The following is a 22442-nucleotide window of genomic DNA, read 5'->3' as shown; positions in this document are numbered from 1 at the left end:
AATCAAACCAAAACGCTTACCGGCTCGGAGGAAGCACAGAGAAATTGTCTCCTGCTGTCGGGCCTTAGGAAGAGCCCGTCGGAATTGGTAGAATGCAACCAAGGTTGCAGGTCTAGTCAGGACAGGCTTGAAGTGCGCTGGCAGGGTTCGGAGACGCAAACTTCACCAGCGTTCTTGCCGTGAGCATATCTCCCGCGCAGGCGTAGTTAGTCAGGAGTTAGTGTAGGGTTTTTCACGAATGTGAGCATGCATTGTGTCTTAGTTTTAGGGTAGTTTTTTCGTAGAGCTTTTCGTCGGACCGATAGTTAGTCTTTATTCAGGTGCAAAGATTTCACAGACTTCATAGAAATGCGACTAAAGAAAAACACAAGAAGAAAACTTGGCCTTGCATAGAAAAGGCGAATACTTACCTGATGCTTGACCGAGCTTAGGTCTCTCTATTTTCTTCAGCGATTAAACCGCAAGTATTCATCCTAGAGACATAAAATCAAAAGAAAAGATATTAGGTCACAGTTGACCCTAAGAGTTGTTTTCCATAGAATTTTCACAAATAAAATACAAGGAGAATTTTTCGTTTAGAAAGATACGAAATATACATTGAGTTTAGTTCTCCTAACAAAGAAAAGCAAAAGCCTATTGCTACTAGGTAAGAAGGTGTACTTGAGGAGTTGTGTATGAGGTTTACTAATGTATGGTAAATAGTTTAATGTTGTGTTCGCACTGAAGTAGGGTGAGAAGTTGGAAGCTACCAGAAGAGAGTGGAAGGAAAGACGAAGAGAGTCAAACTAGAAGTAGCTAAGGAAGTCTCTTCTCTGTCCCATTCCCCTTTCCACCAGCGGGGCTCACGCGACGGCCGACGGCTAGTTTCTTAGCGGCGTGAGAGGGTCCGTTGAGGTAATTGGGAGATTATCAGCTTTTGCTCCTGAGAGTGCCATTAAGAGAAGTGAGTACACTGTTGGGCTTGACGGATGGACACACAACTCTGAGGATCCCCTTCTCTAGGCCTCGGGCTTACTAGTTTTCAGATGGCGTATTTGTTGTTACAGCAGCCACTTGACCAAATCTAGAGTGGCTGTTCTTTGGTTTGAGGGTACAATCTTTAAGAAAATGCCCCTTCTTCCCAAAATACAAACATAACCCATAGTTGCGACGGAATTCCCTTTCACCTGGAGTTAAGGAGGGTCGCACCGTTCCTATATCCATTGGTTCTGGTGAGGCAGTTCAATTCTCTGGTTTCTTGAGACATTTAAATTGATGGAGAAATCTTTCTTTCCTTTTTGTGTCTCCTTTGCATTCTCGAAGACAATGATCCAGATGCATCATTAGGTCTATAAGAGCTGAGCAGGACCTGGGCTGTAGATCAACTTGTGTTATCATGTCTTTCAACTCTTCCTTGAGCCCCTGATAAAATATGGCTGCCTGTTTAGATTCTGGCCAGTCAGTTTCAGCTACCAGTCTTCTGAATGTGTTTAGAAAAACTATCAGGTCTTTGTTGCCCTCTTTTAATTCCAATAGTTCCTGGTCTGCCGAGAAAGTGTCCGCCCTGCGATCAGACGTTTTTTCAAACTCTTCTCTAAAGGCATCTCAATCATATAGTAATGGATCGTCTCTTCCGACCATGGGTACTGCCCATTGTGCTGCCTCTCCTGCCCGATATGAGATTAAGAATGTGCTACTTGCACCTGATTCGTGGACAACATTTTAGGTTTGCAGGTAAAGTGTTAGAGGACCTGATTGATGAAGATCTGTACTTTGTGTATGTCCCCATAAAATCATTTTGGAGCAGCAAAGGGTTTTGAGGCGTGGATTTCCACCAACACCGAGCTAGGCAAGGGATGGGAATGACTTCCTATATCAAAGGGATTTCTCTGCATTCTGTCTAACTTAGCCTGTACAGCAGCGGTTTCCGTACATGAAGCTGTGAGTTCGGTTTGAACCGCTGCAAGGGCTACTAAAACATCATCTAAGGTGGCCATTCTTTCTGTAATCAGGCCGACTAAGTGGATATATATATTCGTGGGCCATTTATTCTGTCCAGTACCAAGTGTGTCCTCAGGGTCGTACGGATGCTCAGAGGGGTCCACATCTCGACAGCCCCAAGTCTGAAAATATATATACGCAGACTTTAGGATAGTCAAGCGGGGGAAGGAAAGGATGGGGACTGCAGGGATGGAGACCTCTGAAGGCAGAGAGAGAAAATTGTAATACCTTCTTGGATAAATGAGATAGCTATTACGATTAATAATAGAGGTGAGAGACACCTATATAACTACCTGTACAAGAAAAAAGACGTAACCCAGGAATAGGGGAGGTAAGCGAGTGAACTTGATTTTTCAACACCAATGCTGTAAAGGAAAAAACAAGTAAGAATGTAAACACTTCTCCTTCAGTTAGGGAAGTTTATATACCCCCCCCCCCGAGATACTAGTACTTAGCACACCTACCCTTGGTATCAGTAACCAATAAAATAGGAGCAGGAGCTTCTGGTATTTTATCACCCACTACTGACCACCCCTGTTAAATGAACAAAAGAAACACCACTGCTGATTAAATCCGTTTTGAGATACTCCATGAATTTAGTAAACATCAAAGTATCACCAAAGTAATAAAAGGGTTGCACACTGAAATAATTGTTTACCACACTTCAAACAATATGAGCCAACAAGCACCCTTTTCGCACACAGTACTGCACAAAATGTTATGTTTGTAGCTCAAACAGATAGGAGATGCAGTAGCACTCTGAGAGGTACCGTCATTCCCCTTTTACCTCCATGACTGTCAGATTAGTAATGCCACTATATGCTCTTCCCCGCATGAGTCATGGCAACGGACTCGCCAACGGGGAAGACCAAGAACGTTTGTCTCGCAAGGAAAAGATGAGATAGAATGTTGAGCAATAAAGCACTCACTTCATAAATGTCATGCAAAATCCCTTACTCCCTCGAATGAGTCCTCTGCGAAACTGGACTCGCCCAAGAAGGGAGATAATCAGTGATCAAATCAAACATGCCAAAGTTCAGCGTACATACAAGAATGAACTAACCTTACTTCTAGAAATAAAAAAAAGATACGGTGCATCCAGAACCCTTACCGGACCAGGAAAATATGCCACCAATGCCAGAGAAACTAATAAACGGCAGCTCCATCAGCAGTCTTCCCGGCTATATCCGGGTTTCTCAATATTGTGAACTATGGTGCGTATTATCTCTTCAATGCAAGTTCTGCTGGGAATTGAAGTTTCCGTGTTGTACGAGCAGCGGTACTTTCACTGCTTCAGTCTGTCAGTGTACGCATCCGATGTGTTCTGATACAAACACAGTACATAAAAATCATCTTTACTAAAAGATGCATTTATACATTCAGATTTCAGGCATACTAAACTCCATTTCTTTACCTTGCCCCAATGTGAAAATATACTCGTAAAATGTTCAGAGTATTCCCCATTCTATCCTATGGGACAGATAGCTTTTCAACTGTGGAAAATGAATTACACTGTAGTTCACTATCAAGACATGTCCCACATACCAGGACATGTCCTACCTTTCACATACACTGCATCTTGCCCACAGGGGTATCGCCTTGGGCCTACCTTAGAGGTGTCTGACATGTAAGAAAAGTTAAGACTAGTGTCTGGCAAGTGAGTGCCCTTGCCAAGTCGGCATGGCAGTAAAAACTGTGCACAGGCACTGGAGTGGCAGGTCTTAGAACTCTTTGAATGGCTGCTTGGGTGGGTATCACAATCAGTGCCGCAGGCCCACTAGCAGCATTTGATTTACAGTCCCTGGCCCTCTCAGTGCACTTTACTAGGGATTTACCAGTAAATTAAAAATTCCAAACATGGAAACACCAATCCATAATCCAATTTACAATAGGAGCACTTGCACTTTAACACTGAACAGCAGTGAGAAAGTGTACAGAGACACTAACCCAGCAAAAACAGGGTCAAAACCGGGAGGTCAGAAAACAAAAAGAAAAGGAAAGCCTGCCAAAAGATGCCAAGTCTAACACATGTCCCTTCCAGCTGAAAGTAGGGAGAACTATCCAACCTCCTTGGAGTTCTCTTCACTAAGGCGGGAGAACCTGGACAAACCATCAGCATTGGTGTTTTTCTGTATCAAGGCGGCGTTCCACTCTAATGTCCATTCCCTGTATAGAGATGGACCACCTCAACAGTTTGGGGTTCTCACCTCTTATTTGCATCAACCATCTGAGCGGCCTATGGTCTGTCTGAATTCATAAGTGAGTCCCAAACAGGTAGGGTATAAGCTTCTTCAGTTCCCAGACCACAGCAAAAGCTTCTCTTTCTATGGCACTCGTCCTCTGTTCCTGGGGGAGTAGTCTCCTGCTAAGGAAGACAACAGGCTGGTCTAGGACCTCTTCGTTAAGTTGTGAGAGCACCTCTCCAACACCATGCTCTGAAGTATCAGTCTGCACCACAAATTCCTTGGAGAAGTCGGGTGCCTTGACCATGGGCGCTGTGACAGCCTCACACCGCTGTGACAGGTGAGTGTGCACTGTGACAGCCTCCCACCACTGTGCAAGGTGAGTGTGCACCGTTACAGCCTCACATCACTGTGCAAGGTGATTGTGCACTGTGACAGCCTCTCCCCGCTGTGCAAGGTGTGTGTGAGCTGTGACAGCCTCACACCACTGTGCAAGGTGAGTGTGCACTGTTACAGCCTCACATCACTGTGCAAGGTGATTGTGCGCTGTGACAGCCTCTCCCCGCTGTGCAAGGAGAGTGTGCGCTGTGACAGCCTCACACCACTGTGCAAGGTGAGTGTGCACTGTTACAGCCTCACATCACTGTGCAAGGTGATTGTGCACTGTGACAGCCTCACCCCTCTGTGCAAGGTAAGTGTGCGCTGTGACAGCATCACACCGCTATGCAAGGTGAGTGTGCACTGTGACAGCCTCACATCACTGTGACGGGTGAGTGTGCACTGTGACAGCCTCACACCGCTGTGACGGGTGAGTGCACTGCGACAGCCTCACACCGCTGTGCAAGGTGAGTGTGCACTGTTACAGCCTCACATCACTGTGCAAGGTGATTGTGCACTGTGACAGCCTCACATCACTGTGCAAGGTGATTGTGCACTGTTACAGCCTCACATCACTGTGCAAGGTGATTGTGCACTGTGACAGCCTCTCCCCGCTGTGCAAGGTGAGTGTGAGCTGTGACAGCCTCACACCACTGTGCAAGGTGAGTGTGCACTGTGACATCCTCACTTCGCTGTGCAAGGTGAGTGTGCGCTGTGACAGCCTCTCCCCGCTGTGCAAGGAGAGTGTGCGCTGTGACAGCCTCACACCACTGTGCAAGGTGAGTGTGCACTGTTACAGCCTCACATCACTGTGCAAGGTGATTGTGCACTGTGACAGCCTCTCCCCGCTGTGCAAGGTGAGTGTGAGCTGTGACAGCCTCACACCACTGTGCAAGGTGAGTGTGCACTGTGACATCCTCACTTCGCTGTGCAAGGTGAGTGTGCGCTGTGACAGCCTCTCCCCGCTGTGCAAGGAGAGTGTGCGCTGTGACAGCCTCACACCACTGTTCAAGGTGAGTGTGCACTGTTACAGCCTCACATCACTGTGCAAGGTGATTGTGCACTGTGACAGCCTCACCCCGCTGTGCAAGGTAAGTGTGCGCTGTGACAGCCTCACACCGCTATGCAAGGTGAGTGTGCACTGTGACAGCCTCACATCACTGTGACGGGTGAGTGTGCACTGTGACAGCCTCACACCGCTGTGACAGGTGAGTGCACTGCGACAGCCTCACACCGCTGTGCAAGGTGAGTTTGCTCTGTGACAGTCTCACACCACTGCACAAGGTGAGTGTGCACTGTGACAGCCTCACACCACTGTGCCAGGTGAGTGTGCGCTGTTGAGCACAGGTTCTTTGCTGGTGGCAGACCCCAGTACAAGGACAGCAGCCTTGTGCCATGCACGGCTTCAGACTATGGTGGCAGGTGAGTGTGCTCTGTGACAGCCTCATACCACGGTGCCAGATGAGTGTGCTCTGTGACAGCCTCATACCACAGTGCCAGGTAAGTGTGTGCTGTCTGGCACATTATCTGTTCCGGAGGTAGACCCCCAGTACAAATACAGACTGCCTTGTGCGATGCACAGTTTCATACTTCAGTGCCAGGTAATTGTGAAGTGACAGCCTCACACCATGGTGCCAGGTGAGTGTGCGCTGTGAGAGCCTAGCACCACAGTGCCAGGTGAGTGTGCACTCTGACCACCTCACACCATGGTGCCAGGTGAGTGTGCACTGTGACAGCCTCACACCACAGTGCCAGGTGAGTGTGCAATGTCTGGCACAGTATCTGTTCCGGAGGCAGACCCCCAGTACAAATACAGACTGCCTTGTACGATGCCCAGCCTCACACCATGGTGTCAGGTGAGTGTGCACTGTGAGAGCCTCACACAACAGTGCCAGGTGAGTGTGCACTGTGACCGCCTCACACCATGGTGCCAGGTGAGTGTGCGCTGTGAGAGCCTCAAACCAAAGTGCCAGGTGAGTGTACGCTGTGGCAGCCTCATACCACAGTGCCACATGAGTGTGCACTGTGACAGCCTCACACCAAAGTGCCAGGTGAGTGTGCGCTGTGATAGCCATACACCACAGTGCCAGATGAGTATGCGCTGTGACAGCCTCACACCACAATGCCAGGTGGGTGTGTACTGTGACAGCCTCACACCGCTGTGCAAGGTGAGTGTGCACTGTGACAGCCTCACACCGCTGTCACAGGTGAGTGGGCGCTGTGACAGCCTCACACCATGGTGCCAGGTGAGTGTGCGCTGTTACAGCCTCACACCAAAGTGCCAGGTGAGTGTGCGCTGTGACAGCCTCACACCACAATGCCACGTGAGTGTGCGCAGTGACAACCTCACACCACACTGCCAGGTGAGTGTGCGCTGTCTGGCAGAGTATCTGTTCCGGAGACAGACCCCCAGTACAAATGCAGGCTGCCTTGTGCTATACACAGTTTCACACCATGGTGTCAGGTGAGTGTGCACTCTGACAGCGTCACACCACAGTGCCAGGTGAGTGTGCACTGTGACCACCTCACGCCATGGTGCCAGGTGAGTGTGCACTGTGACAGTGTCACACCACAGTGCCAGGTGAGTGTGCACTGTGACTACCTCACACCATGGTGCCAGGTGAGTGTGCGCTGTGAGAGCCTCACACCAAAGTGCCAGGTGAGTCTGCGCTGTGGCAACCTCACACCACAGTGCCAAATGAGTGTGCACTGTGACAGCCTCACACCACAGTGCCAGGTGAGTATGCGCTGTGACAGCCTTACACCACAGTGCCAGGTGGGTGAGCACTGTCACAGCCTCACACCACTGTGACAGGTGAGTGTGTGCTGTACAGCCTCACACCATGGTGCCAGGTGAGTGTGCGCTGTGACAGCCTCACACCAAAGTGCCAGGTGAGTGTGCGCTGTGACAGCCTCACACCACAGTGCCACGTGAGTGTGCGCTGTGACAGCCTCACACCAAAGTTCCAGGTGAGTGTGCTCTGTGACAGCCTCACAACACAGTGCCAGGTGAATGTGCACTGTGACAGCCTCACACCACAGTGCCAGGCGAGTGTGCACTGTGACAGCGTCACACCACAGTGCCAGATGAGTGTGCACTGTGACGTCCTCACGCCATGGTGCCAGGTGAGTGTGCGCTGTGAGAGCCTCACACCAAAGTGCCAGGTGAGTGTGTGCTGTGGCAGCCTCACACCACAGTGCCACATGAGTGTGCACTGTGACAGCCTCACACCAAAGTACCAGGTGAGTGTGCGCTGTGATAGCCTCACACCACAGTGCCAGGTGGGTATGCGCTGTGACAGCCTCACACCACAGTGCCAGGTGGGTGTGCACTGTCACAGCCTCACACTGCTGTGCAAGGTGAGTGTGCGCTGTGACAGCCTCACACCGCTGTCACAGGTGAGTGTGCGCTGTGACAGCCTCACACCATAGTGCCAGGTGAGTGTGCGCTGTGACAGCCTCACACCACAGTGCCACGTGAGTGTGCGCAGTGACAACCTCACACCAAAGTGCCAGGTGAGTGTGCGCTGTGAAAGCCTCACAACACAGTGCCATGTGAATGTGCGCTGTGACAGCCTCACACCACAGTGCCAGGTGAGTGTGCACTGTGACAGCCTCAAACCACAGTGCCAGGTGAGTGTGCGCTGTCTGGCACAGTATCTGTTCCTGAGACAGACCCCCAGTAAAATGCAGGCTGCCTTGTGCGATACACAGTTTCACACCATGGTGTCAGGTGAGTGTGCGGTGAGTGTGCACTGTGACAGCGTCACACCACAGTGCCAGGTGAGTGTGCACTGTGACCACCTCACACCATGGTGCCAGGTGAGTGTGCGCTGTGAGAGCCTCAAACCAAAGTGCCAGGTGAGTGTGTGCTGTGGCAACCTCACACCACAGTGCCACATGAGTGTGCACTGTGACAGCATCACACCAAAGTGCCAGGTGAGTATGTTCTGTGACAGCCTCACACCACAGTGCCAGGTGGGTGTGCACTGTCACAGCCTCACACCACTGTGACAGGTGAGTGTGTGCTGTGACAACCTCACACCTTGGTGCCAGGTGAGTGTGCGCTGTGACAGCCTCACACCAAAGTGCCAAGTGAGTGTGCGCTGTGACAGCCTCACACCACAGCGCCACGTGAGTGTGCGCTGTGACAGCCTCACACCACAGTGCCAGGTGGGTGTGCACTGTCACAGCCTCACACCACTGTGACAGGTGAGTGTGTGCTGTGACAGCCTCACACCATGGTGCCAGGTGAGTGTGCGCTGTGACAGCCTCACACCACAGTGCCAGGTGGGTATGCACTGTGACAGCCTCACACCACAGTGCCAAGTGGGTGTGCACTGTCACAGCCTCACACTGCTGTGCAAGGTGAGTGTGCGCTGTGACAGCCTCACACCTCTGTCACAGGTGAGTGTGCGCTGTGACAGCCTCACATCATGGTGCCAGGTGAGTGTGCGCTGTGACAGCCTCACACCATAGTGCCAGGTGAGTGTGCGCTGTGACAGCCTCACACCACAGTGCCAGGTGGGTATGCGCTGTGACAGCCTCACACCACAGTGCCAGGTGGGTGTGCACTGTCACAGCCTCACACTGCTGTGCAAGGTGAGTGTGCGCTGTGACAGCCGCACACCACAGTGCCACGTGAGTGTGCACTGTGACAGCCTCACACCAAATTTCCAGGTGAGTGTGCGCTGTGATAGCCATACACCACAGTGCCAGATGAGTATGCGCTGTGACAGCCTCACACCACAATGCCAGGTGGGTGTGTACTGTGACAGCCTCACACCGCTGTGCAAGGTGAGTGTGCACTGTGACAGCCTCACACCGCTGTCACATGTGAGTGGGCGCTGTGACAGCCTCACACCATGGTGCCAGGTGAGTGTGCTCTGTTACAGCCTCACACCAAAGTGCCAGGTGAGTGTGCGCTGTGACAGCCTCACACCACAGTGCCACGTGAGTGTGCGCAGTGACAACCTCACACCAAAGTGCCAGGTGAGTGTACGCTGTGAAAGCCTCACAACACAGTGCCATGTGAATGTGCCCTGTTACAGCCTCACACCACAGTGCCAGGTGAGTGTGCACTGTGACAGCCTCAAACCACAGTGCCAGGTGAGTGTGCGCTGTCTGGCGTAGTATCTGTTCCGGAGACAGACCCCCAGTACAAATGCAGGCTGCCTTGTGCTATACACAGTTTCACACCATGGTGTCAGGTGAGTGTGCACTCTGACAGCGTCACACCACAGTGCCAGGTGAGTGTGCACTGTGACCACCTCACACCATGGTAAAAGGTGAGTGTGCACTGTGACAGTGTCACACCACAGTGCCAGGTGAGTGTGCACTGTGACCACCTCACACCATGGTGCCAGGTGAGTGTGCGCTGTGAGAGCCTCACACCAAAGTGCTAGGTGAGTCTGCGCTGTGGCAACCTCACACCACAGTGCCACATGAGTGTGCACTGTGACAGCCTCACACCACAGTGCCAGGTGAGTATGCGCTGTGACAGCCTTACACCACAGTGCCAGGTGAGTAAGCACTGTCACAGCCTCACACCACTGTGACAGGTGAGTGTGTGCTGTACAGCCTCACACCATGGTGCCAGGTGAGTGTGCGCTGTGACAGCCTCACACCAAAGTGCCAGGTGAGTGTGCGCTGTGACAACCTCACACCACAGTGCCACGTGAGTGTGCGCTGTGACAGCCTCACACCAAAGTTCCAGGTGAGTGTGCTCTGTGACAGCCTTACAACATAGTGCCAGGTGAATGTGCACTGTGACAGCCTCACACCACAGTGCCAGGCGAGTGTGCACTGTGACAGCGTCACACCACAGTGCCAGATGAGTGTGCACTGTGACTGCCTCACACCATGGTGCCAGGTGAGTGTGAGCTGTGAGAGCCTCACACCAAAGTGCCAGGTGAGTGTGTGCTGTGGCAGCCTCACACCACAGTGCCACATGAGTGTGCACTGTGACAGCCTCACACCAAAGTACCAGGTGAGTGTGCGCTGTGATAGCCTCACACCACAGTGCCAGGTGGGTATGCGCTGTGACAGCCTCACACCACAGTGCCAGGTGGGTGTGCACTGTCACAGCCTCACACTGCTGTGCAAGGTGAGTGTGCGCTGTGACAGCCTCACACCGCTGTCACAGGTGAGTGGGCGCTGTGACAGCCTCACATCATGGTGCCAGGTGAGTGTGCGCTGTGACAGCCTCACACCATAGTGCCAGGTGAGTGTGCGCTGTGACAGCCTCACACCACAGTGCCACGTGAGTGTGCGCAGTGACAACCTCACACCAAAGTGCCAGGTGAGTGTACGCTGTGAAAGCCTCACAACACAGTGCCATGTGAATGTGCGCTGTGACAGCCTCACACCACAGTGCCAGGTGAGTGTGCACTGTGACAGCCTCACACCACAGTGCCAGGTGAGTGTGCACTGTGACAGCCTCAAACCACAGTGCCAGGTGAGTGTGCGCTGTCTGGCACAGTATCTGTTCCTGAGACAGACCCTGCCTTGTGCGATACACAGTTTCACACCATGGTGTCAGGTGAGTGTGCGGTGAGTGTGCACTGTGACAGCGTCACACCACAGTGCCAGGTGAGTGTGCACTGTGACCACCTCACACCATGGTGCCAGGTGAGTGTGCGCTGTGAGAGCCTCAAACCAAAGTGCCAGGTGAGTGTGTGCTGTGGCAACCTCACACCACAGTGCCACATGAGTGTGCACTGTGACAGCATCACACCAAAGTGCCAGGTGAGTATGTTCTGTGACAGCCTCACACCACAGTGCCAGGTGGGTGTGCACTGTCACAGCCTCACACCACTGTGACAGGTGAGTGTGTGCTGTGACAGCCTCACACCTTGGTGCCAGGTGAGTGTGCGCTGTGACAGCCTCACACCAAAGTGCCAAGTGAGTGTGCGCTGTGACAGCCTCACACCACAGCGCCACGTGAGTGTGCGCTGTGACAGCCTCACACCACAGTGCCAGGTGGGTGTGCACTGTCACAGCCTCACACCACTGTGACAGGTGAGTGTGTGCTGTGACAGCCTCACACCATGGTGCCAGGTGAGTGTGCGCTGTGACAGCCTCACACCACAGTGCCAGGTGGGTATGCACTGTGACAGCCTCACACCACAGTGCCAAGTGGGTGTGCACTGTCACAGCCTCACACTGCTGTGCAAGGTGAGTGTGCGCTGTGACAGCCTCACACCTCTGTCACAGGTGAGTGTGCGCTGTGACAGCCTCACATCATGGTGCCAGGTGAGTGTGCGCTGTGACAGCCTCACATCATGGTGCCAGGTGAGTGTGCGCTGTGACAGCCTCACATCATGGTGCCAGGTGAGTGTGCACTGTGACAGCCTCACACCACAGTGCCACGTGAGTGTGCACTGTGACAGCCGCACACCAAAGTGCCAGGTGAGTGTGCGCTGTGATAGCCATACACCACAATGCCAGGTGGGTGTGTACTGTGACAGCCTCACACCGCTGTGCAAGGTGAGTGTGCACTGTGACAGCCTCACACCGCTGTCACAGGTGAGTGGGCGCTGTGACAGCCTCACACCATGGTGCCAGGTGAGTGTGCTCTGTTACAGCCTCACACCAAAGTGCCAGGTGAGTGTGCGCTGTGACAGCCTCACACCACAGTGCCACGTGAGTGTGCGCAGTGACAACCTCACACCAAAATGCCAGGTGAGTGTACGCTGTGAAAGCCTCACAACACAGTGCCATGTGAATGTGCCCTGTTACAGCCTCACACCACAGTGCCAGGTGAGTGTGCACTGTGACAGCCTCAAACCACAGTGCCAGGTGAGTGTGCGCTGTCTGGCACAGTATCTGTTCCGGAGACAGACCCCCAGTACAAATGCAGGCTGCCTTGTGCTATACACAGTTTCACACCATGGTGTCAGGTGAGTGTGCACTCTGACAGCGTTACACCACAGTGCCAGGTGAGTGTGCACTGTGACCACCTCACACCATAGTGCCAGGTGAGTGTGCACTGTGACAGTGTCACACCATAGTGCCAGGTGAGTGTGCACTGTGACCACCTCACACCATGGTGCCAGGTGAGTGTGCGCTGTGAGAGCCTCACACCAAAGTGCCAGGTGAGTCTGCGCTGTGGCAACCTCACACCACAGTGCCACATGAGTGTGCACTGTGACAGCCTCACACCACAGTGCCACGTGAGTGTGCGCAGTGACAACCTCACACCAAAGTGCCAGGTGAGTGTACGCTGTGAAAGCCTCACAACACAGTGCCATGTGAATGTGCCCTGTTACAGCCTCACACCACAGTGCCAGGTGAGTGTGCACTGTGACAGCCTCAAACCACAGTGCCAGGTGAGTGTGCGCTGTCTGGCACAGTATCTGTTCCGGAGACAGACCCCCAGTACAAATGCAGGCTGCCTTGTGCTATACACAGTTTCACACCATGGTGTCAGGTGAGTGTGCACTCTGACAGCGTCACACCACAGTGCCAGGTGAGTGTGCACTGTGACCACCTCACACCATAGTGCCAGGTGAGTGTGCACTGTGACAGTGTCACACCACAGTGCCAGGTGAGTGTGCACTGTGACCACCTCACACCATGGTGCCAGGTGAGTGTGCGCTGTGAGAGCCTCACACCAAAGTGCCAGGTGAGTATGCGCTGTGACAGCCTTACACCACAGTGCCAGGTGGGTGAGCACTGTCACAGCCTCACACCACTGTGACAGGTGAGTGTGTGCTGTACAGCCTCACACCATGGTGCCAGGTGAGTGTGCGCTGTGACAGCCTCACACCAAAGTGCCAGGTGAGTGTGCGCTGTGACAGCCTCACACCACAGTGCCACGTGAGTGTACGCTGTGACAGCCTCACACCAAAGTTCCAGGTGAGTGTTCTCTGTGACAGCCTCACAACATAGTGCCAGGTGAATGTGCACTGTGACAGCCTCACACCACAGTGCCAGGCGAGTGTGCACTGTGACAGCGTCACACCACAGTGCCAGATGAGTGTGAACTGTGACTGCCTCACACCATGGTGCCAGGTGAGTGTGCGCTGTGTGAGCCTCACACCAAAGTGCCAGGTGAGTGTGTGCTGTGGCAGCCTCACACCACAGTGCCACATGAGTGTGCACTGTGACAGCCTCACACCAAAGTACCAGGTGAGTGTGCGCTGTGATAGCCTCACACCACATTGCCAGGTGGGTATGCGCTGTGATAGCCTCACACCACAGTGCCAGGTGGGTGTGCACTGTCACAGCCTCACACTGCTGTGCAAGGTGAGTGTGCGCTGTGACAGCCTCACACCGCTGTCACAGGTGAGTGGGCGCTGTGACAGCCTCACATCATGGTGCCAGGTGAGTGTGCGCTGTGACAGCCTCACACCATAGTGCCAGGTGAGTGTGCGCTGTGACAGCCTCACACCACAGTGCCACGTGAGTGTGCGCAGTGACAACCTCACACCAAAGTGCCAGGTGAGTGTGCGCTGTGAAAGCCTCACAACACAGTGCTATGTGAATGTGCGCTGTGACAGCCTCACACCACAGTGCCAGGTGAGTGTGCACTGTGACAGCCTCAAACCACAGTGCCAGGTGAGTGTGCGCTGTCTGGCACAGTATCTGTTCCTGAGACAGACCCCCAGTAAAATGCAGGCTGCCTTGTGCGATACACAGTTTCACACCATGGTGTCAGGTGAGTGTGCGGTGAGTGTGCACTGTGACAGCATCACACAACAGTGCCAGGTGAGTGTGCACTGTGACCACCTCACACCATGGTGCCAGGTGAGTGTGCGCTGTGAGAGCCTCAAACCAAAGTGCCAGGTGAGTGTGTGCTGTGGCAACCTCACACCACAGTGCCACATGAGTGTGCACTGTGACAGCATCACACCAAAGTGCCAGGTGAGTATGTTCTGTGACAGCCTCACACCACAGTGCCAGGTGGGTGTGCACTGTCACAGCCTCACACCACTGTGACAGGTGAGTGTGTGCTGTGACAGCCTCACACCATGGTGCCAGGTGAGTGTGCGCTGTGACAGCCTCACACCAAAGTGCCAAGTGAGTGTGCGCTGTGACAGCCTCACACCACAGCGCCACGTGAGTGTGCGCTGTGACAGCCTCACACCACAGTGCCAGGTGGGTGTGCACTGTCACAGCCTCACACCACTGTGACAGGTGAGTGTGTGCTGTGACAGCCTCACACCATGGTGCCAGGTGAGTGTGCGCTGTGACAGCCTCACACCACAGTGCCAGGTGGCTATGCGCTGTGACAGCCTCACACCACAGTGCCAAGTGGGTGTGCACTGTCACAGCCTCACACTGCTGTGCAAGGTGAGTGTGCGCTGTGACAGCCTCACACCGCTGTCACAGGTGAGTGGGCGCTGTGACAGCCTCACATCATGGTGCCAGGTGAGTGTGCGCTGTGACAGCCTCACACCATAGTGCCAGGTGAGTGTGCGCTGTGACAGCCTCACACCACAGTGCCAGGTGGGTATGCGCTGTGACAGCCTCACACCACAGTGCCAGGTGGGTGTGCACTGTCACAGCCTCACACTGCTGTGCAAGGTGAGTGTGCGCTGTGACAGCCTCACACCGCTGTCACAGGTGAGTGGGCGCTGTGACAGCCTCACATCATGGTGCCAGGTGAGTGTGCGCTGCGACAGCCTCACACCATAGTGCCAGGTGAGTGTGCGCTGTGACAGCCTCACACCACAGTGCCACGTGAGTGTGCGCAGTGACAACCTCACACCAAAGTGCCAGGTGAGTGTGCGCTGTGAAAGCCTCACAACACAGTGCCATGTGAATGTGCGCTGTGACAGCCTCACACCACAGTGCCAGGTGAGTGTGCACTGTGACAGCCTCAAACCACAGTGCCAGGTGAGTGTGCGCTGTCTGGCACAGTATCTGTTCCTGAGACAGACCCCCAGTAAAATGCAGGCTGCCTTGTGCGATACACAGTTTCACACCATGGTGTCAGGTGAGTGTGCGCTGTCTGGCACAGTATCTGTTCCGGAGGCAGACCCCTAGTACAAATGCAGGCTGCCTTGTGCGATACACAGTTTCACACCATGGTGTCAGGTGAGTGTGCGGTGAGTGTGCACTGTGACAGCGTCACACCACAGTGCCAGGTGAGTGTGCACTGTGACCACCTCACACCATGGTGCCAGGCGAGTGTGCACTGTGACAGCGTCACACCACAGTGCCAGATGAGTGTGCACTGTGACTGCCTCACACCATGGTGCCAGGTGAGTGTGCGCTGTGAGAGCCTCAAACCAAAGTGCCAGGTGAGTGTGTGCTGTGGCAACCTCACACCACAGTGCCACATGACAGCATCACACCAAAGTGCCAGGTGAGTATGTTCTGTGACAGCCTCACACCACAGTGCCAGGTGGGTGTGCACTGTCACAGCCTCACACCACTGTGACAGGTGAGTGTGTGCTGTGACAGCCTCACACCATGGTGCCAGGTGAGTGTGCGCTGTGACAGCCTCACACCACAGTGCCAGGTGGGTATGCGCTGTGACAGCCTCACACCACAGTGCCAAGTGGGTGTGCACTGTCACAGCCTCACACTGCTGTGCAAGGTGAGTGTGCGCTGTGACAGACTCACACCACTGTCACAGGTGAGTGGGCGCTGTGACAGCCTCACATCATGGTGCCAGGTGAGTGTACGCAGTGACAACCTCACACCAAAGTGCCAGGTGAGTGGTCGCTGTGACAGCCTCACACCACAGTGCCAGGTGAGTGTGCGCTGTCTGGCACAGTATCTGTTCCGGAGGCAGACCCCTAGTACAAATGCAGGCTGCCTTGTGCGATACACAGTTTCACACCATGGTGTCAGGTGAGTGTGCGGTGAGTGTGCACTGTGACAGCGTCACACCACAGTGCCAGGTGAGTGTGCACTGTGACCACCTCACACCATGGTGCCAGGTGAGTGTGTGCTGTGAGAGCCTCAAACCAAAGTGCCAGGTGAGTGTGTGCTGTGGCAACCTCACACCACAGTGCCACATGAGTGTGCACTGTGACAGCCTCACACCACAGTGCCAGGTGGGTGTGCACTGTCACAGCCTCACACCACTGTGACAGGTGAGTGTGCGCTGTGACAGCCTCACACCACAGTGCCAGGTGGGTGTGCACTGTCACAGCCTCACACCATGGTGCCAGGTGAGTGTGCGCTGTGAGAGCCTCAAACCAAAGTGCCAGGTGAGTGTGTGCTGTGGCAACCTCACACCACAGTGCCACATGACAGCATCACACCAAAGTGCCAGGTGAGTATGTTCTGTGACAGCCTCACACCACAGTGCCAGGTGGGTGTGCACTGTCACAGCCTCACACCACTGTGACAGGTGAGTGTGTGCTGTGACCACCTCACACCATGGTGCCAGGTGAGTGTGCGCTGTGAGAGCCTCACACCAAAGTGCCAGGTGAGTCTGCGCTGTGGCAACCTCACACCACAGTGCCACATGAGTGTGCACTGTGACAGCCTCACACCACAGTGCCAGGTGAGTATGCGCTGTGACAGCCTTACACCACAGTGCCAGGTGGGTGAGCACTGTCACAGCCTCACACCACTGTGACAGGTGAGTGTGTGCTGTACAGCCTCACACCATGGTGCCAGGTGAGTGTGCGCTGTGACAGCCTCACACCAAAGTGCCAGGTGAGTGTGCGCTGTGACAGCCTCACACCACAGTGCCACGTGAGTGTGCGCTGTGACAGCCTCACACCAAAGTTCCAGGTGAGTGTGCTCTGTGACAGCCTCACAACATAGTGCCAGGTGAATGTGCACTGTGACAGCCTCACACCACAGTGCCAGGCGAGTGTGCACTGTGACAGCGTCACACCACAGTGCCAGATGAGTGTGCACTGTGACTGCCTCACACCATGGTGCCAGGTGAGTGTGCGCTGTGTGAGCCTCACACCAAAGTGCCAGGTGAGTGTGTGCTGTGGCAGCCTCACACCACAGTGCCACATGAGTGTGCACTGTGACAGACTCACACCAAAGTACTAGGTGAGTGTGCGCTGTGATAGCCTCACACCACAGTGCCAGGTGGGTATGCGCTGTGATAGCCTCACACCACAGTGCCAGGTGGGTGTGCACTGTCACAGCCTCACACTGCTGTGCAAGGTGAGTGTGCGCTGTGACAGCCTCACACCGCTGTCACAGGTGAGTGGGCGCTGTGACAGCCTCACATCATGGTGCCAGGTGAGTGTGCGCTGTGACAGCCTCACACCATAGTGCCAGGTGAGTGTGCGCTGTGACAGCCTCACACCACAGTGCCACGTGAATGTGCGCAGTGACAACCTCACACCAAAGTGCCAGGTGAGTGTGCGCTGTGAAAGCCTCACAACACAGTGCTATGTGAATGTGCGCTGTGACAGCCTCACACCACAGTGCCAGGTGAGTGTGCACTGTGACAGCCTCAAACCACAGTGCCAGGTGAGTGTGCGCTGTCTGGCACAGTATCTGTTCCTGAGACAGACCCCCAGTAAAATGCAGGCTGCCTTGTGCGATACACAGTTTCACACCATGGTGTCAGGTGAGTGTGCGGTGAGTGTGCACTGTGACAACGTCACACCACAGTGCCAGGTGAGTGTGCACTGTGACCACCTCACACCATGGTGCCAGGTGAGTGTGCGCTGTGAGAGCCTCAAACCAAAGTGCCAGGTGAGTGTGTGCTGTGGCAACCTCACACCACAGTGCCACATGAGTGTGCACTGTGACAGCATCACACCAAAGTGCCAGGTGAGTATGTTCTGTGACAGCCTCACACCACAGTGCCAGGTGGGTGTGCACTGTCACAGCCTCACACCACTGTGACAGGTGAGTGTGTGCTGTGACAGCCTCACACCATGGTGCCAGGTGAGTGTGCGCTGTGACAGCCTCACACCAAAGTGCCAAGTGAGTGTGCACTGTGACAGCCTCACACCACAGCGCCACGTGAGTGTGCGCTGTGACAGCCTCACACCACAGTGCCAGGTGGGTGTGCACTGTCACAGCCTCACACCACTGTGACAGGTGAGTGTGCACTGTGACAGCCTCACACCACAGTGCCAGGTGGGTGAGCACTGTCACAGCCTCACACCACTGTGACAGGTGAGTGTGTGCTGTGACAGCCTCACACCATGGTGCCAGGTGAGTGTGCGCTGTGACAGCCTCACACCACAGTGCCAGGTGGGTATGCGCTGTGACAGCCTCACACCACAGTGCCAAGTGGGTGTGCACTGTCACAGCCTCACACTGCTGTGCAAGGTGAGTGTGCGCTGTGACAGCCTCACACCGCTGTCACAGGTGAGTGGGCGCTGTGACAGCCTCACATCATGGTGCCAGGTGAGTGTGCGCTGTGACAGCCTCACACCATAGTGCCAGGTGAGTGTGCGCTGTGACAGCCTCACACCACAGTGCCAGGTGGGTATGCGCTGTGACAGCCTCACACCACAGTGCCAGGTGGGTGTGCACTGTCACAGCCTCACACTGCTGTGCAAGGTGAGTGTGTGCTGTGACAGCCTCACATCATGGTGCCAGGTGAGTGTGCGCTGTGACAGCCTCACACCATAGTGCCAGGTGAGTGTGCGCTGTGACAGCCTCACACCACAGTGCCAGGTGGGTATGCGCTGTGACAGCCTCACACCACAGTGCCAGGTGGGTGTGCACTGTCACAGCCTCACACTGCTGTGCAAGGTGAGTGTGCGCTGTGACAGCCTCACACCGCTGTCACAGGTGAGTGGGCGCTGTGACAGCCTCACATCATGGTGCCAGGTGAGTGTGCGCTGCGACAGCCTCACACCATAGTGCCAGGTGAGTGTGCGCTGTGACAACCTCACACCAAAGTGCCAGGTGAGTGTGTGCTGTGACAGCCTCACACCAAAGTGCCAGGTGAGTGGTCGCTGTGAAAGCCTCACGACACAGTGCCATGTGAATGTGCGCTGTGACAGCCTCACACCACAGTGCCAGGCGAGTGTGCACTGTGACAGCCTCAAACCACAGTGCCAGGTGAGTGTGCGCTGTCTGGCACAGTATCTGTTCCTGAGACAGACCCCCAGTACAAATGCAGGCTGCCTTGTGCGATACACAGTTTCACACCATGGTGTCAGGTGAGTGTGCGGTGAGTGTGCACTGTGACAGCGTCACACCACAGTGCCAGGTGAGTGTGCACTGTGACCACCTCACACCATGGTGCCAGGTGAGTGTGTGCTGTGAGAGCCTCAAACCAAAGTGCCAGGTGAGTGTGTGCTGTGGCAACCTCACACCACAGTGCCAGGTGGGTGTGCACTGTCACAGCCTCACACCACTGTGACAGGTGAGTGTGCGCTGTGACAGCCTCACACCACAGTGCCAGGTGGGTGTGCACTGTCACAGCCTCACACCATGGTGCCAGGTGAGTGTGCGCTGTGACAGCCTCACACCAAAGTGCCAAGTGAGTGTGCACTGTGACAGCCTCACACCACAGTGCCAGGTGAGTGTGCGCTGTCTGGCACAGTATCTGTTCCGGAGGCAGACCCCTAGTACAAATGCAGGCTGCCTTGTGCGATACACAGTTTCACACCATGGTGTCAGGTGAGTGTGCGGTGAGTGTGCACTGTGACAGCGTCACACCACAGTGCCAGGTGAGTGTGCACTGTGACCACCTCACACCATGGTGCCAGGTGAGTGTGTGCTGTGAGAGCCTCAAACCAAAGTGCCAGGTGAGTGTGTGCTGTGGCAACCTCACACCACAGTGCCAGGTGGGTGTGCACTGTCACAGCCTCACACCACTGTGACAGGTGAGTGTGCGCTGTGACAGCCTCACACCACAGTGCCAGGTGGGTGTGCACTGTCACAGCCTCACACCATGGTGCCAGGTGAGTGTGCGCTGTGACAGCCTCACACCAAAGTGCCAAGTGAGTGTGCACTGTGACAGCCTCACACCACAGTGCCAGGTGAGTGTGCGCTGTCTGGCACAGTATCTGTTCCGGAGGCAGACCCCTAGTACAAATGCAGGCTGCCTTGTGCGATACACAGTTTCACACTACGGTGCCAGGTGATTGTGCAGTGTGACAGCCTCACGCCATGGTGTCAGGTAAGTGCGCAATGTGACAGCTTCACACCACGGTACCAGGTGAGTGTGCGCTGTCTAGCACAGGATTGGTGCTGGAGGAACACCCCCGTGCTAGGTGAGTGTGCACTGTGATAGCTCCACACCATGGAGCCTGGTGAGTGTGCACTGACTAGCACAAGATCTGTGCTGGAGGGAGAACCCAAGTACAAGAACAGGCTGCCTTGTGTGATGCACAGTTTCACACTACAGTGTCAGTGAGTGTGTACTGTGACAGCCTCACGACATGGTGCAAGGTGAGCGTGCACTGTGATAGCCCTACACCAAAGGTGCATCTGCCAACCCAAACCATTGTTGTGCTGTGAAAAGTGCTCCTTCCAGACCAAACTGTTGTTGTGTTTTGAAAAGTGCTCCTTCCAGCTTAAGCCATTTTTGTGCTGTTAAAAGTGCTCCTTCCCAGCCCAAGCGATTGTTTTGCTGTGAAAAGTGCAGCTTCCCAGCCCAAGCATTTGTTGTGTTGTGAAAAGTGCACCTTCCCGTCCAATCAAGTCTTCTACTGTGAAAAGTGCACCTTCACCGACCAAGTGGTTGTTGTGTTTGGAAAAAGGCACATTTCCAGCACAAGTGATTGCTGTGCTGTTAATAGTGCACTTTGCGACCCAATCCATTATTGTGCTGTGAAAAGTGCGCCTTCCCAGCCCAAGCACATCTTGTGATGGGAAAAGTGCACCTTCTAGCACCAACACCTGTTGTGCTGATAGTAAGTAGCGTGGCCGCATCTTCAGTGAGGCTGGGGCGTGGGTGGCTAAAGTGTTCATGGTGGCGCTAAGTGTTCTCTTCCGCCCCAGCTGACACAAGTGAACACTAGCTCACACCAGTTACACCAGATCCCAGCAGCTTCTCCTCTTCACTCATCCTAAAAGTATCAGTGGTGTCAAACACCTCCTCCTCCTCGAACCAGAAAGTTCCAGATGTACATTTTTGTGACTTAAGCTTCCAATAAGCGGCGCCCTCCCTTTACAGCTCTCTCATCAAGTGCCACGAAGCCTCCCCCGAGCCTTGTGACCGCCTTTCTTCCCCCCCCCCCTCCCTCCACTTCTGCAGCCCGTGTCACGCTTTCTGTTCTCTGACATCTTATTATTATGTTATGTATGACCCCCACCCCCCGCCCCCTCGGCACTCCCCCTCTATTCTTTGGGGTATTGGGGTCGAGTTCGGGCTAATTACAAACAACTTCTTTATTCAAAGGTGATTTTAGAGTTCTGAAAAGTTCCCGTCCGTGCGCTTCACATAAAACATAGCGCCATGGACGGCCGGAGGCGCTTTAAAAGAAATCTTTACAGTCCTGATGTGTGTCACGGCACCGCCTGGCATCGATGCATGCTGATAACAACATACATGTGCCAGGCATGCAGATGTGACGGGGGTCATGCCAGCAGGAGGAGGACTGGTGTCGCCTTGTTTCAGACACATCTGGCAGAGGTGGATTCCGTGGTTCCTGAAGGGGGGATCTTTAAATCCGGTGCTGGGGGGTTCAGGACGGTTTTAGCCCTCGCACTCATGGCTTGGTCTGCACTTGTGACTGTCTGCACTTGTAACTGTCTGCACTTGTGACTGTCTGCACTTGTGACTGTCTGCACTTGTGACTGTCTGCACTTGTGAGTTTCTGACCCGTGAGATTCTGCACTTGGGTTCCAGATGCAGGAACGTCTGCCCCTAAGACCTCTGCTCTCCGAGAGGGTGAACAGCTCAGACAGGTAAGTGCCCCCCTGATGGTGAACGCCTCGTGCGCACTTACCACAGTGACTTTCACCACAGCATTCAAGGGTGACCAGTGAAACCATTGCAGTTTTGAGGTTTCGAAGTTTATCTTTAGCAGTCTGCCAGGGCTGTGGGTCGATACA

The 22442-nt window shown here is 54.3% G+C and overlaps 1 long non-coding RNA gene across 1 annotated transcript in view; it reads right to left on the bottom strand.

Annotated features, from left to right (window-relative positions):
- LOC147706649 (uncharacterized) overlaps positions 1 to 22442 on the bottom strand; it is a 360176-nt gene that overhangs the window by 14742 nt on the left and 322992 nt on the right. The window contains exon 2 of the long non-coding RNA XR_015297358.1: positions 411 to 473. This is a non-coding gene — a long non-coding RNA (uncharacterized LOC147706649). The remainder of the gene's footprint in view (positions 1 to 410; positions 474 to 22442) is intronic.

Source organism: Lissotriton vulgaris, chromosome 7 (assembly GCF_964263255.1).
Source record: "Lissotriton vulgaris chromosome 7, aLisVul1.2, whole genome shotgun sequence".
Taxonomy (NCBI): domain Eukaryota; kingdom Metazoa; phylum Chordata; class Amphibia; order Caudata; family Salamandridae; genus Lissotriton; species Lissotriton vulgaris.
Note: the sequence above shows the minus strand (reverse complement) of the source record. Positions and strands in the feature narration are given on the sequence as shown.